General features: G+C 38.1%; 1 long non-coding RNA gene across 1 annotated transcript; it reads right to left on the reverse strand.

The window, feature by feature from the left end:
* Positions 1 to 12,530: 12,530 nt before the first annotated feature.
* Positions 12,531 to 15,291, reverse strand: LOC117298986. The gene is made up of 2 exons (XR_004520022.1): positions 14,986 to 15,291; positions 12,531 to 13,213 (listed from the first exon to the last, which is right to left on the reverse strand). It is a non-coding gene; the product is annotated as an uncharacterized LOC117298986 (long non-coding RNA).
* Between the last annotated feature and the right edge of the window lie 1,716 nt (positions 15,292 to 17,007).

Below are 17,007 nucleotides of genomic sequence, written 5' to 3' on the forward strand. Positions count from 1 at the left end.
AAAAAAAAAAATAGAAAATGTGTTGCACCCACCCGCCCACCCAAAATTTTGATTTTTAAATATTGATTTACATCACAATAGACTCTATAAACTAAAGAACAAAGTAATGCCTCAGATGATGCAGATTTATAAGGTCAAAGGAATCCTACATAGAGCAGAACGAGCAGCCTTTTTTATTTTATCATCTAAAATAAAAAAATAAAAAAATGAATTTTAATCTTCAGTTCTTTCTTTTGACCCACCCACCCACAATTTCGAAAAAATCTCGATTTTTTTTTAACATTGACTATTATGAATGGCCCCTTAAAACCGTTTACACCGATTTTGGTTAACTTCCACTCAACAGGATACTCAAAGTAGAATGTTTGAATGGTTATTATCATGATTACTATTAAAGGAACAATACAGAGTTGGGTTTTGCTAACAAATTTTTTTGGGTAGGACAACATTTCGTATAAGATCACAGATTTACATCAAACTTTCACGGTCTAATGATGATGGTAGTAGAAAACATTCCTTGAATTATATAACTGAATAGTCATATTTGGTAAAAGAAAAAAAACTAATTTTGTGTTTGGAGTTTATCGCTCAGTGAGAGCTTTTTTGTTTTAGTTTTTTTTAAATCGATGTCGTGCATAATGTGTTGTCGGTTTTTTACTATTTTCTCGTGACCCAGCCAGACGGCCGATCGATCTCAGACTTCTACAGGTTTGTCAGTTTATGTAATGGTGGATTACATTAAGTGCCCACACTCAGCAACTGTTTTGTTAAAATTAAGAAAACTTACCTAGGTGGGACATGATGACATCTGCATCTGCATTTGTTAATTACTGTACAGACGCCTGGTGTGGCTATCCCGTACATCTGTACCATCAGAGGAGTCATTCGATGTGCGACTTGTAGTCTGATCACCCCAATTTTAAACCCTAAATGTTCCACCTTTCAATTCATTATTCAATGTTTTGAGCTCTACACTTTTGGTTGCTTAATTACAATCACATCGGTCAAAGTTCATGCCATAATGTTTTGTTGTTTCTATAGGTTAAAGTTTAAGTTAAACTCACATCGGGAAGATGCCCGGGAATCCCCATCCTACCACCAACACTGACGTCAACTTTTTAACAATTTAATTGCTGTTTAAAGACACTGGACACTATTGGTAATTGTCAAAGACCAGTCTTCTCACTTGGTGTATCTCAACATATTGTCCGTACAATAACAAACCTGTGAAAATTTGAGCTCAATTGGTCGTCGAAGTTGCGAGATAATAATGTAAGAAAAAATACCCTCGTTAAACAGAGTTGTGTGCTTTCAGATGCTTGAGTTTCGAGACCTCAAAATTCTTAACTTGAAGTCTCGAAATCAAATTCGTTGAAAATTACTTCTTTCTCGAAAACTACTCCACTTCAGAGGGAGGCGTTTCTCACAATGTTTTATACTACCAACCTCTCCCCATAACTCGTTACCAAGTAAGGTTTAATGCTAATAATCATTTTTTAGTAATTACCAATAGTTTCCATTGCTTTAACAAGGGTCAGTTTCCAATGATCTGTAAAAAAAACCAAAACAAGCATTGCTTTATATAAGAATGGGCCTAAATTTGAACGCATTCAAACAGGCTTGGTTGATAACCTCTCACTCACTCGAAGACACACTGTTAATCAGGGTTGAACACTTTGGGTTTCAAACGGGGTAGCTGAAATCCAAGCGCAAGCAGCGGTTTCGTACACGGGGCTCAAATCTTCAAAAGCTGAATTTAGGGCTCACAGCAACAACCCGCCATAGTTCGATGTCTGAATCGATGTCTACTAGGTCTTTCTCTGCAGCAGCCCCACTTTTGTGGAAAGCACTTCCCACATACGTCAAATCAAGCAAAACTACAGAATTGTTCCACAAGCATCTGAAAACGTAACATTAAGAAGATAACAAAACGTAATGATCATCCCACATATTCTCGAGTGCTTCTTTATCTATGTTTTTTTTTTCTTTTTTTTTCTTTAATTACTTGATGATAAAGTCGGCGATATCTGCATGTTCCCTGTTACAAGTTCAGCAGCCGGTATTTATTATTTTATTTTTTTGCCATGCAATCTGTGCCATGTTTCACCCAAGGAGGTAAATGTGTTAAAGGCAGTGGACACTATTGGTAATTACTCAAAATAGTTATCAGCATAAAACCTCACTTGCTAACGAGTAATGGATAGAGGTTGATAATTCCACGAATTTGATTTCGAGACCTCAAGTTTAGAATTTGAGGTCTCGAAATCAAGCATCTGAAAGCACACAACTTCGTGTGACAAGGTTTTTTTTTTCATAGTTATCTTGCAACTCCGACGACCAATCGAGCTCAAATTTTCACAAGTTTGTTATTTTATGCATTTGTTGAGATACACTTAGTGAGAAGACTGGTCTTTGACATTTACGAATAGTGTCCACTGGCTTTAAACAACACAGTGTTGGTTCAAGTGGTTGTTGCATTTAGCTTTGTTCGTTGATTAAGACCAGGGCTCGAAATTGATACTGGACCACGCAGGCTCGAAATTTAGTTATTGACTCTTGAACTACAACCCCCTGTTCCGATTGATATGGGGAGTCCTTGGGCCCATCGAGTTATTCCCCCTCCAAGTTAAAACACACCGGTGTAATTTTCCAAACGCCAGAGCATAAATCTTGAAAAATGTCCCTACACCTTTCAGCAAATAGAACAATTGTTTTTTTTAGGGCCAAACGTCATCAAAAATACATCAAGTTAGAAGTCTACACATACTGTCAGTACTTTCCCAAGTTTGTCAAAAAAGTCCCAGGCAATACTCGGTTGGGTTTCGAACCTCTCAAATCGTTGAACCCGCTGCTAAAAGTAATAATATTCGAACTGCCTCGAGCTACCGGGCAATCTCGGTGGTTCAGCTGGTAAGACACTACTCAGTGCAAAGGTCTTGGGTTCGAATCTCACCCGAGTGAAAAACCCTGTGACTTTGTTTAACATAACTCGGGAAAGTTCTGAGTAGAGTGCTAATACACATTGGTCTTACCTTTTGACAATACCAAACGTGTCCAGTGCCTTTAATGCTTCTAATTAAACTGTCCGCATAAATATACACAAATAATACATGTTTAGAATGTTGGCTGAAGTTATGCGTTTATGGCAAAGTAAAGCTCATGCTTTTTAATTTCCATACTGACCCTATCAATAAAGTCAATTTCTTTTAGATTGATACTAAACACAACCATTATTATTATTTTGTTTCCCTCAGTCGTGCATAATATAAAAAAAGATGATTGCTATTGACTGTGTATTTTTGTTCAATCTCTTCTCATTATCTGTTCCCTTAGGGTCCCGCGGTGGCGGTAAAAGTCTACCCCTATTGGTTGCAAGCATAACACCACCCATCAATAAAACAAAATTCAACAACAACAACAACAACAACAACAACAACAGCAATAACATAACGTTGACTAAAGTATTTAGACATAGTTATGAACAACCGTACCAATGTTACTGTTGTATCGAATTTATCAATTTGCTTTTCATATCAAAAGGAAAACAGTTCAAAGTTCGTCCATAGTCTGGCAATTTTTGTTGTTGAGTCCCTGGGAAACTTGTTGAGTTGCAAAATCAATGGTCTTATGATTGTTGGAATTCCCAGCGGTATATTGCACATCAGGGAGTTCCCCAAGCCCAGTACGCCAGATAGATACACACAGGAGTAGCGCCGTTTGCACCCACCTCAGCAGGGCCCAATTTCATAGAGCTGCTAAAAATTTGCTTAGCATGAAATTTCATCCTTAATAAAAACGCGATCAACAAAATTTCCATTTGTTTCATTTGCCTGTTACTGGTATTCAGATGTTCTTTGCTTATCCTAAAAATCATGTGGAAAATTGGTTGGTAATCCTGTTTTTATCAAGGAATACATTTCTTGCTGCAGCTCTATGAAATTGGGCCCTGATTTGTGCTGATTAGTTGGCAAACTTTAGTTGGATCATAATAAAGTCACACTGTGCTGAGTTAATAGTGTGAGTGTCTTTTGTACACCACTAGCTGCAGGGAACATGACCTCCGATCCTCGAGTGGTTAGAGGGCGCACTGTATTGTGAGTTGCCGTGGACTGGTTTTGCTGGGGCATGGAGCAATTAACTAGATTTATTGCTCCATGGTTGGGGTGTTTGTTTTTTTGTTTTATTTCCATTCATGTGAACATCTATTGTACTATAATAACAGTTTGTGGAATAAATGAGTAGGCCTAGATGAATATAATGACGATTTTAAGCATGAATGGGGTGACAACCAGTTTATTTGGCTGTTCAAAGTTCGAGCGAGAGTTCTACAATGCAGCTTGTGGCATGTTTCTGTCGAGCGGTTGAATATTTAATTGAACTTGAGCTGTGGTGTTTTGGATCAGCACACAGTGTAGGTTCAAATCCCGGTTGTGGCATTTAGCTTTGTCCGTCGAATAAGACCAGGGCTCGAAATTAAAACTGGACCACAGGCTCGAGCCAGGTTTTAGCGTCGGGCCAGTATACTTACAACAACTGTAAAGTCTGGCAGTCTTGTCGTTGTGGCTTATAACACCTCACCACATTTTAATTTGAACTGATAAACATACACATCTTTCAATATCATAAGTATGGAAGTATTTAGTCATAAGAAATTTGAGGTAAAATTTTCTCTTGGTCCTTATTAAAAAAAAACCAGGTCAAATGTAAAACTTTGCAGAGTGTTCTTCTCATGTTGATTCCGGTTTTGTAACAAATTGTCTGGTCCAGTAAAAGCCATGCAGTCTTGTTGATTCACGCCTCCTACCCCCCCCCCTTCCATCCTCCAAATTTGAGCCCCCAAGACGGTCCCGTGTGCTATAAGATTTGAAGCGCAGAACACCGTGGAACAGGAAAGAAATGTTTAAACAACAACAACAATTCAAGCACAACTATGTATTTATTTATTGAGTTGTTATAGTTTACACCTCCCTTATGATTTGATTATCTTTGCAAGCGTACAGTCTTCTTCAGGCAGTCATTGACTTGGGTCTAAAACCGGAAGGAAATACTTTTCAAAAGTACACTTAAAGTCAAACAAATTGTTCGAGTTTTCGATCCCTAAATTACAAACGAGCTCCAAATAACACAACATTATTTAAATTACTTTACAAATCAATCCCCGTATAATATTATTATTATTATTATTTGTTTATCTTTTGAATTTATTAGTGTTTTTTTTCTTTTTCTTCGCAAAGACTCTCGTATAGGGTTGAACATCAGGCCGCTAACAAAAGTGTTGAAGTGAATCTATTAACTATTAAATCGTTAACATAGTGAGCCCTCATTGTGTGAAATCGCCTTGGATGCACTAAATCAATAACCTCCCAAAGCATACAGTGCAAAAGATTAAAAAATACAGACAGAATTACTTTGAAGTCTCAAAGCTTATGTATGACATGAGCAAGGGAGGGGCGAAGTAATCAAATGTGCACCTAAATATTCGAATTGTCTCTATAAGAACTGGTTTTGTACAACATGTTATGGTAATCCAATAAAGGCACTAGACATCTATGATAATTGTCAAAGACCAGCTTTCTCACGTGGTTTATCACAACATTATGCATAAAATAACAAATCTGTGAAAATTTGGGCTCAATTGGTCATCGCAGTTGCAAGAGAAAAGTGAAAGTATAAAACCAGTTGTTCCACAATTTGGTGTGCTTTCGGATGCCCCAAAAAGGCTTCAGCTGAGGTCTTTCGTTATTTGAGTGGGAAATTCCCTATTTCTCAAAAACTACTTTTGTGACGTTCAACATTTCTCACAATGTTTTATACTACCAAAAGCTTTCCATTGCTCATTACCAAGTCAGTTTTTATGCTAACAATTATTTTGAGTTGTTACCAATAATGTCCAGTGCTTTTAAGTTTCGGAGGAGTACATCAACATGCAAAGATTGCGTAGAAGCTGAGACTTACACTGCCATTTAATATACTGTGTAAAATATATAACTGGGTATTTTTTAAGTAATAAAGGTGAACGCTGTGCAGTGAAAACGAACATTGTTCCAAACAAAACCATTAAATTGTGCATAAAATGTCTCGAAAAGTGGACAGGCTGGCATTAATGTTACACTGTAAAAAAAAATCCCGTAAAACTTACGGGAATCGGTTGTGCTGCGAGATGCCAACCGATTCCCGTAATTTTTACGTTGCAAACCGTACACGAAGTTACGGTGTGCCGTGATTTTCACGGTGAGAAAGCTGTCAGTTTACGGTGTAAACCGTACACGAAGTTACGGTGTGCCGTACACGAAGTTACGGTGTGCCGTGACTTTCACGGTGAGAAAGCTGTCAATATACGGTGCGAAGCGTACATGAAGTTACGGTGTGGCGTGATTTTTACGGTGATAAGGCTGTAAGGTGTAAACCGTACACGAGGTTACAGAGTGCCGTGATTCGTATGGTATATTACACGTTGATATTACTGACCGTAATTGTAATGGCTTATTACAATAGTATAATTACTCCAATGGTATTGTATTTTAAAAAGTGGAAAATAACCATATGTTAAAGGTACGATACAGCTTTGGTATTTATCAAAATATTTTGGCAAGAAATATAATTTTAAATAATTTTCATCATAAAACTGCAAACGAGATAATAATCTCCCTTCAAAATAGTTCCATCTTAAATGCTGATATTCAAGAAAAGTTCTGAACACCATCAAAAGGCAACAACTGCTTTCGATTTGCACTGTTCGAAGTATTAGGGTCCAATGGCTTTAACAACAATCAAACTGATCAACCTTTTTTTTGAGAACTTTGAGTTGAGGTTTGCTTGTTTAGTTCTTCAAACTTATATTGGGGAGATAACCGGGAATCCCCATCCTACCACCATGACGACATAATGTACCTTTAACATATTTTTAGAATGACTATAAACTAAAACAAGAACTTTCTTGAAGGTGTCTGGAATGTTTTATAGTTACATTAACACTATAATTCTACCGTGCGATGGACTGGCATCTTGTCCGCGGGAGGGGGGGGGGTAGAAATAATCTCAATCGGTTTAGGGCAATGAAACTGGATATAAACACCAGCCTGATGAGCCATATTGGCCCAGGGCAGACTGCTCTACCACGTAGGGTTAACGTACCATTTCAAGGAAAATGGTTTAAAGGCAACATACAACTTCGTTTTTGTTTTGTTTGTTTTTTAGCCGGTTGATCACTTTGGGAATTACACAACCTTATGAAGCGTTAGTACCGTAGTAACATAACTTATATTAAGGGAATCAATGTGTGGTGAAGAGGTTTTCAACTATAGTGGTTTAAACCCGCGGACGAAGACGAGGTAAGTAATCAAGAACCACTCGGCGGGTTTAAACCACTAGTTGAAAACCGAGTCAACACACTTTGATTCCCATTCATAGATACATTTTCGGGCAAAAACATCAACACTTTTTTTGTCAAAAGGTAAAATAAATGCACAAATTATGATAGTCAATTATTTCTTTCAATACACCACCCCTCCAGCTATGAAAATGGTAAGGCCCATGTAAACAACTCCTTATAAGGAGATGCTGTGCGCGTCGAGCGTATTGCGTGATGTTGCACAGCTGTTTCAGCCATTGCGCTCGACCAATATGAATGAAGAAACTGTCTTATAAGCACAGGTGCAAGCTCGCGTGTCGAGACCATGTTTCAACACTTTTTACTGGTGTTATATCATCCATTCAAACAACCCCTCGTGATGCCCTCTCGACCAATCAGAATGGATAAACTGTCTTAAAAAAAATTGAGGGGATAAAAGTGATATATTCGTCCATAACCGAGTATTTTGAAGTGAAATGTTTCTTAAATGCATTATACTATCCAAAGCTGTTGTATTTCTTCAACTTACGTTTTTGTTGCGATTATTTAGTTTTTCAATAATATACAGAACCCTTACAAGTTCATTGATGAATGACACAGGTGTCATGACCGGGACCCGAACCCATATAGCTTGCGCCGAGTGTACTATACTTCTCAGCCAGGACACTCCAATGTCAATGAATTTTCAAAGGGGAACCTTAATAAAAGTTGTATACACGGCATTTTTATTACGGTACACCGTGCCCCCTAAAAACGCACAATGTAACTGATGTGACAATTATAGGGGCCAAGTTCTAGTGTAAAGGATAAATAAACACTGCTTTACATTATAAGAATGTCCCTAAAACTGTACGAGGTGAAAGGGGCTTGATAGTTAACCTCTCACTCACTCGCGCACTCGATCAAACAATAAGTTTAAAAGTGCAAATCGGATGGATCAGTTGGAGCTTCAATTGGGGAAGGGGTGTAGCCTTATTGAAATCTAAGCGCAAGCAGCGGTTTCACACGGGCCTCAAATCCTCACGTAACAGGTAGACTCTGGACAACCAACAATAACAATCCGCCATTGTTTGTTGTCTGGTTCCTATAATTACCATTCCAGGGTTTCTAATTTTCGATAATTGATGACTCCATTAAAGAAGATAACAACCAATAATCATCAACCCACACATTCTCGAGTGTTTCTTTACCTATTAAATGGATGTTCTTTTTTCTTTTTTCTTTTTGCTTCAATTGCCTGATGATAAAGTCGGCGATATCTGCAATTCCATGTCTCCCATTCAGCAGCCGGTAGTTTTGTCATGCAACCTGTGGCATGTTTCAGCCGTGGGGTTAAATGATTGTGTATATGAACTTGAGCTGCGTTGTTTTTGATCAGCAGTGTGGTTTCAAGTCCCGGTTGTGCATTTAGGTTTGTCCATCGAAGAAGACCAGGGCTCGAAATTAATACTAGACCACAGGCTCAACAATTATTATTCCATTACTCTTGAACTTTAATCCCCTGTTCCAATTAATATGGGGAGTCCGTGGGCCCGTCGAGTTATTTCCCACTCCAATCCAAAACACCCATACACCACCAGTGTAATTTTCCAAACGTCAGAGCATAAATCTTGAAAAATTTCCCTACACCTTTCAGCAAATAGAACAATTTTTTTGTTTAGGGCCAAACGTCATCAAAAATACATCAAGTTAGAAGTCTACACATACTGTCAGTACTTTCCCAAGTTTGTCAAAAAAGTCCCAGGCAATACTCGGTTGGGTTTCGAACCTCTTAAATCGTTGAACCCGCTGCTAAAAGTAATAAGATTCGAACTGCCTCGAGCTACCGGGCAATCTCGGTGGTTCAGCTGGTAAGACACTACTCAGTGCAAAGGTCTTGGGTTCGAATCTCACCCGAGTGAAAAACCCTGTGACTTTGTTTAACATAACTCGGGAAAGTTCTGAGTAAAGTGATAATACACATTGGTGTATGGGTAAAAACCAAACTTAATATTGGAAAGATGTCCCCCGAGGGGGGGGGGAGGGGGGAGGTTCACCAGTGATTGATTTGATTGAAACGCTTCAACAATGGGCGGGGCGAGGGGGTATATTTAAGCGTTTATCTATCGAATCCGTCTCTATACAAAGTATTGGTTTTGCACACCGATCGTGTGACTGTATTCCATAAAGGAAACATAAACCGATGGCTCAATTAAATCCAGATTCAATGTACATTATTATTGTTTTATGTTGGACAATGGCAACTAGAGACACTGTACATTATTGGTAATTGTCAAAGACCAGCCGGGCCATATTCATAGAGCTGCTTAAGCAAAAATATTTGTTAAAGCAAACAAATCCTTGCTTAGTAAAACCACATTACAGGCCAAGACTCCACTCAATTGTTATGCTAAGGAAACAACAGCTAAACACCAGTCAAAAGCAATGTATATGGAATGAAATTTCGGCCAGCAACTTGTGCAAAATAAGCAAGCTATTTTCGTGCTTAATCAATTTTTTTGGCTAAAGCAGCTCTATGAAATTGGCCCCCAGTCTTCTCATTTATGTTGTATCCCAACATATGCATAAAACAACAAACTTGTGAACGTTCGAGCTCAGTTGGTCATCGAAGTTGCGAGATAATAATGAAGGAAAAAACACCCTTGTCACACGAAGTTGTGTGCTTTCAGATGCTTGATTTCGAGACCTCAAATTCCAAACTTGAGGTCTCGAAATCAAATTCATGGAAATTACTTCTTTCTTGAAAACTATGTCACTTCAGAGGAAGCCGTTTCTCACAATGTTGTATACTATCAACCTCTCCCCATTACTCGTAATCAAGAAAGGTTTTATGATAATAATTATTTTGAGTAATTACCAAAAGTGTCCACTGCCTTCAATGGCAATTGAACATACAATTGGCACAAACTATGAGTATACAATTATGAGTACATGGATGACACATTATTTCAACAGTAAGAACAAAAGCTAAAACTATTTTGGTATTATTGTTATTATTAAATCGTTTATTAAGAGTTCAAACATCGAAGCCCAAGGGTTAAATTGTGTTTAAAAGACATCTAACGATCGAGTATTAGAATATATACATTAAAAATTGAAGTATTTTCATTGAAGGCAATGAACACCATTGGTAATTGTCAAAGACTAGTCTTTACAGTTGGTTTATCTCAACATATGCATAAAATAACAAACATGTAAACATTTATTAAGCTAAATCGGTCGTCGAAGTTGCGAGATATTAATGAAAGATGCTTGATTTTGAGACCTCAAATTTTAAATCTGACGTCTCAAAATCAAATTCGTTGAAATTACTTTTTTCTTGAAAACTACGTCACTTCAGACGGAGCTGTTTCTCACAATGTTTTCTACCATGAACTTCTCCCCATTACTCGTATCAAGAAAGGTTTAATGATAATAATTATGTTGAATAACTACCAATGTCCACTAACTTAAAGAACAAATATAATAAATACAAAATAAATAAGTAAACTCCAACAGTAGGCATTCGTTACTCTGCTGCGTGCAGGAATCTGTGGTGAGGAAAATCATGTGAGTCTCCATCATCTGACATTCCTCTCAATATTTGTTGTTCTCTATGTGTCTCGGAGTTGAGAATGGCCATTTAAAAACTGAACTCCACTTTTGCCAATCACTGACAAAACATCAGCCGTTTTTCTCGCTTAGCAGTCTTTAAAAGCATTGGTTATTACCATAGAGCTATATAAAAGTATATAGCCCTATGGTTATTACTGAAAATAATTGTTAGCATAAACACTCACTTGGTATACGAGCAATGGAGAGCTGTTGATAGTAAAAAAAAAAACATTGTGAGAAACAACTCACTCTGAAGTAATGTAGTTTTAGAAAAAGGAGTAATTTTCTCACTCAAATAATAAAATACTTCAGCTGAAGCGTTTTACTATGCATCTGAAAGCAAATAGGGTGCAACAAGGGTGTCTTTATGTCAATATCATCTTGCAAATTCGATGACCAATTGAGCCCAAATTTCACAGATGTTATTTTATGCATATTATATTAAGATAAACCAAGTGGAAAGAATAGTCTTACCTTTTGACAATTCCCAAACGTGTCCAGTGCCTTTAAGGATTCTAATTAAACTGTTCGCAATAATAATTATACACATATAATACATTTTTAGAATGTCGGCTGAAGTTATGCGTTCATGGCAAACTAAAGAACATGCCTTTTTCATGTCCATACTGACCCTATCAATAAAGTCCCTTTCTTTTGGACTGATACTAAGCAAAAACATAATATTCAGTTTGTTTCCCTCAGATACAAAAAGCTCGCTCTTAGCTGCATATTTTTGTTCTGTGCTCATTATAGTTACCTGAGGGTCCCGCGGTAAAAGTCTACCCCTATTGGTTTAAGGCATAACACGTCTGGACGCGTCCCCTTAAAGCCATTGGACCCTTTCGGTAAACAGTATTGTCCAAGTCCCACACTTCATGTATCACAACTTATATATAAAATAACGTTCCTGATGTCAATCAGACATCGGAGTCGGGAGAAAATAGCGGGAAAACCCACTCCTGGTTTCGCCGTGTCATGACATGTGTTTATAACAAATCCGTAATTCTCGCTAACGAGAATTTATATTGTTTTACCGTTTTCTCAAAAAGTAAAGCATTTCATGGAACAATATTTCAAGAGAAGTCTTTCACCATTACCTTCTGTAAACCCTGTAAATTATTTGTAAATCTGTGAACTTTTTTTTTTTTTTCTGTACCGAAAGGGTCCAATGGCTTTTTAAGAAAACAAAAACAACAAGAACAACAACAATAATAACAACGTTGACTAAAGTATTTAGACATATAGTTATGAACAACTGTACTAATATTACTGTATCGAATTTATCAATTGCTTTTCATATCAAAAGCAAAACAGTTCAAAGTCCGCCCATAGTCTGGCAATGGTTGTTGTTGAGTCCCTGGGAAACTTGTAGAGTTGCAAAATCAATGGCCTTGTAATTGGAGTTCCCCGCGCTATATGGTGTGATTGCACATCGGGGAGTTCCCCAATCCCAGCAATACGTTGCCGCCAGATACACACAGGTGGCGCCGTTTGCGCCCACCTTCAGCAGCTGGTGTGTGCTTATTAGTTGACAGACTTTAGTTGAATCATAATAAAGTCACTGAGCTAATAGTGTGTGTGTCTCTTGTACACCACTAGCTGCAGGGAACTCGTCCTCCGATCCTCGAGTAGGGTTAGAGGGCGCACTGTATTGTGAGTCGCCGTGGACTGGTTTAGTTGGGGGCATGGTGCAATTTACTATATATTTATTGTTCCATGGTTGGGGTGTTCGTTTTTGTTTTATTTACATACATGTGAAATCTATTGTACATAAATAACAGTTTGTTGAATAAATGAGTAGGCCTTGATAAATTTAATGAAGATATTAAGCATGAATGAGGTGACAACCAGTTTATTTGGCTGCTCAAAGTCTCAAAGTTCAAGCGAGAGTTCTACAGTGCAGCTTAAGTAACATAGACGTATTGGTAGTAGATTGCGTATTCACGGCAGCATGTTGGCCACGGCTTCCCCAACTGCGCCACCTGCGGCACCAAGGGCCGCCGCACTCTTCACCGTCAGTCCGGCCGCTCCTATCGACTGACAAGCGGCCACCACTCCACCAGCAGCCATGTTTGCGACGCCCCCACCGCTGGCAACTGCTACAGCTGACATCGCACTGGATGCAATAGACCCCGCTGCAATCCCTGTGGCTGTGAACCCAACCAGAGGAGCTGCGACAACAGCGCCTCCAACGGCCAAAGCTCCACCAATGAGATATCCGAGAACCATTTTGTTTTGTTTACGTCAATTGTTTCGCAGAAAGAAGACCTGCAAAGAGTAAACAAATTGAATTCAATTTCAGCAAACAACTTACATACCATAGCTTTAAAGACCTGGACACTTTTGGTAAGTGTCAAAGATCAGTCTTCTCACTTAGTGTATCTCAACATTATGATAAAAAAAAAAAAAAAAAAAAAAAGTGAAAATTTGAACTCAATTGGACGTCGAGGTTACGAGATAATAATAAAAGAAAAAAACGCGCTTGCCACACGAACTTGTGTGCTTTCAGATGCTTGATTTCGAGACCTCAAAATCTGATTCCGAGTTCTCGAAATCACATTCATGGAAAATTACTTCTTCCTCGAGAACTAGTTACTTCAGAGGGAGCCGTTTCTCACAATGTTTATACTATCAACCTCTCCCCATTACTCGTTACCAAGTAAGATTTTGTGCTAATATTTTTTTGAGCAATTACCAATAGTGTCCACTGTCTTTAAAGGGACACATTGCCTTGGTTCGGTCGAGTTGGTTTATGAAAAGCGTTTGAAACCGTTTGTTATAAATGCATGTGGTTTGAAAGATCATGATTTTAAAAGTAGAATAACTAACGTCCACACAAGTACACCTCGAAATTGCATAGTCGTCCTTAAAGGAACACGTTGCCTTGGATCGGTCGAGTTTGTCTTTGAAAAGCGTTTGTAACCGTTTGTTATAAAATGCATAATGGTTAGAAAGATGATTTAAAAGTAGAATACAGTTATCCACACAAATTTGCCTCGAAATTGCGTGGTTTTCCTTTTACTTTGCGAACTAACACGGTCGGCCATTTATGGGAGTCAATTGACTCCCATAAATGGCCGACCGTGTTAGTCGACGAGGTAAAAAGACAACCACGCAATTTTGAGTAATACTTGTGTGGATCATTATATTATACAGTTAAAATATCTTTCTAATCATACGCATTTTATAACAAACGGTTACAAACGCTTTTCAAAGACCAACTCGACCGATCCAAGGCAACGTGTTCCTTTAAACGTCGTGAACTCACACGGCACGCCAATTATTTAATGCAGTATGCTTTTTATATGCCAACTCGTCCGATCCAAGTCAACATGTTCCTTTAACAAAAGAGGGACACTCCACGGTTGCAGGCAATGAGAGCAATGTCAATATCAATTTTAAAGGAATATTACAGAATGAGATCGATCGGCTGTCTGGGTCACGAGAAAACAGTGACAAACCTATTACACATTTTCATGACATCGATTCAAAATAATAAAATAACAAAAACGTTCACCCTGCGACAAACCCCAAGCGGGAAATAAATTTATTTCGGACAGAAATAGTTCAAGGGATGTTTTCTACATATTTATCATTATCGAAGGTCCGTGTAAGTTTTTTTTTTATTATTTTGCTCTTACCAATTCTGTAATGTTCCTTTAGAGGATTTTGGTACTTTTTGTAACACGAAACAACGTATACACGTACACCGTTTGAAGATAATGATAGTAGGAAGCTTACCTTCGAATATTACTCTCTGATTTGCTATAGTTTTTGAGAAATGCAGAGTAAAACAATGTCACGAAAATACGTTTTACATGCTAACCGAGACGAACGTTTCTACAAATATTTCGAAAAAAACTACAGCACCTCACAGCAAGTAATATTTTAAGGGAAACGTTTTACCCATTAACTTCAAACTGTGTGAGTTTGATGTAAACCTGTGGACATTGTGTTTTGTGTGCTACAAAAAGTACGCAAAAAAACCTCTAACAACGACATGAACTGAATACCACAATGACTCTTGCATGCATGGTTACCTGAAAAGCACGGTTCAGCAGCTTTCTCGAAGTGGCAAGAAGTGTTGTAAGTTGATTTCACGTTCTGCAAGTTAAGCAAGCAACACACTCAATGGAGCCCGTCTCTTTCCCACTTTCTCACAAGACCTAACTGTGATGCGGCTGCCAGCCCGTCTCTTATAGTGTGGATTCTTGTTTCTAAATTTAGACCGTGGGATTTTTTGAAGTCTTCGCAATATCTGTGCGTGGCCTTGCTGCGGCTAAGTTCAAAATATGACCATCTGGTATACAAACAAATCCATACAGTATTTCATCATATCGGCTCGTATTGAAATGATCTCCAGCAGTTGTTGCGAAATCTCCCGTTGTACTTTGGGATTTCCCGTTGTAATCCGGGATTCCCCGTACAGAGGTGACGTAATTAAATGCTGCACTGGGAGTTGGCTTGTATCCAAAGTGCGTGCACTGAACATAGACCTTATCGCAAATACCAATGCGCAAGCGCAGACTGTTGAATTAGGTGCATTATGGGATATATATGGATCAAATTTGGATGCCAGCAAGACCACAATGCACCTAATTCCAAGCTTTACGCGCGCGCCCTGGTATTTCCGAAAAGGTCTATAGACATGCAGCTGTTCAGATGTACACGTGTACATGACTGCAAACAAGACTGCAAAAGCAATCAAGTGACGCTGGTTGCTATTCTTTTCATTTTTTAACAGATCATAAAAATTACAGTGGTGGCATGCCAAGACAAACAGTGGTCTGTAACATAAACATTAACAAGGTTAAGAGATGGTGCATCATTCAAGTTTAGTGACTTCAGAGGGAAGGAAGGAAGGATTAAACGTAGGGGTTCCATAACAATAACGCAATAATACGTAAAAGTAAGACCTGTCATGTATTCAGATTAAAAGGGAACACAATGATAAACAAAAAAAGCAAACACAGGTTTGTGTAATTGAACAGTTCGGAATAAGAATTACCAAAGAAATGTGACAATCATTTTGTTAAGAATAAAACTTTGTTGGTGTTGAAATTGGATCCGGGTATAATTGTTTTAGCATTACACCGATGGGTGTTAGCACCGAATACTCCGTATATTTCCAGCCGTGTAACATGTCTGTGATGTTTGTCTTCATAGAACTCACAATATTCTGACAACCCTATGTTCCGACACCCCTATTTTCTGACACCCCCTATGCTCCATTTTCGCACAGTGTTACTCTGACACTTAAAACATTAATCAAAACACAACTTGTTTTACAGGTTTCCCGGTGAATAATAGTTTGAGCATTCAAAAATGAATTGTGTTGTTTGTTTTTTTAAATGATGGAATCACATTAAGATCATGTTGTTGTTGCTTGTTGAGGGCAATGTACTATTTGATTTGTTTGTGTGATCATAAACATGAAACTTTGAATTGGATTTGGTTTTCACCCATCGAAACCTACATTGAAAAAGTTAGATTTTGTTAGAACTATTCATAGTAGCTATAGCTACGAACACTGCTGTACCAAACAGTTGGAGATTGTAAAAGCGAGGCATAAACTGACCCAGACCTGGAAATGCAACAATGGGAGACTTTCTGGGACGATAGAGGGCAGCAGACTTACCGGGTAAATCCATTGTTCTCAGAATTATGCGCATGTTCAGAACTACGTAAACAATGGAAATTTACCCGGTATGTCTGCTGCCACCTAGCGTTGGAAAGTCTCCTATTATGAGCACTATACAATTTTAAGTAAACCTGGATATACTAGACCAGGGTAACATTACAGGGTAACATTTCCTGCCCCGACTTGCGATCTGCCGACAGACGCCGCATGCACCGCCAAGGTAATTCCGATTTTGTACGAACAGTTTTTCTTTAAAAGTTAAACAAATTCTAATGATATTAATTTACACCAACAAAATAATTGTATACATTTAGTTGTAAAATGTCAATGTCCACTGGGAAACATTTTGTAGCCTTTTTAAACATCTACTAAATTGTGTATAGCCTCTTCTGAACTTACCATTATCTTAACCCAGTATATT

This window comes from Asterias rubens, chromosome 13, assembly GCF_902459465.1.
Source record: "Asterias rubens chromosome 13, eAstRub1.3, whole genome shotgun sequence".
NCBI lineage: Eukaryota > Metazoa > Echinodermata > Asteroidea > Forcipulatida > Asteriidae > Asterias > Asterias rubens.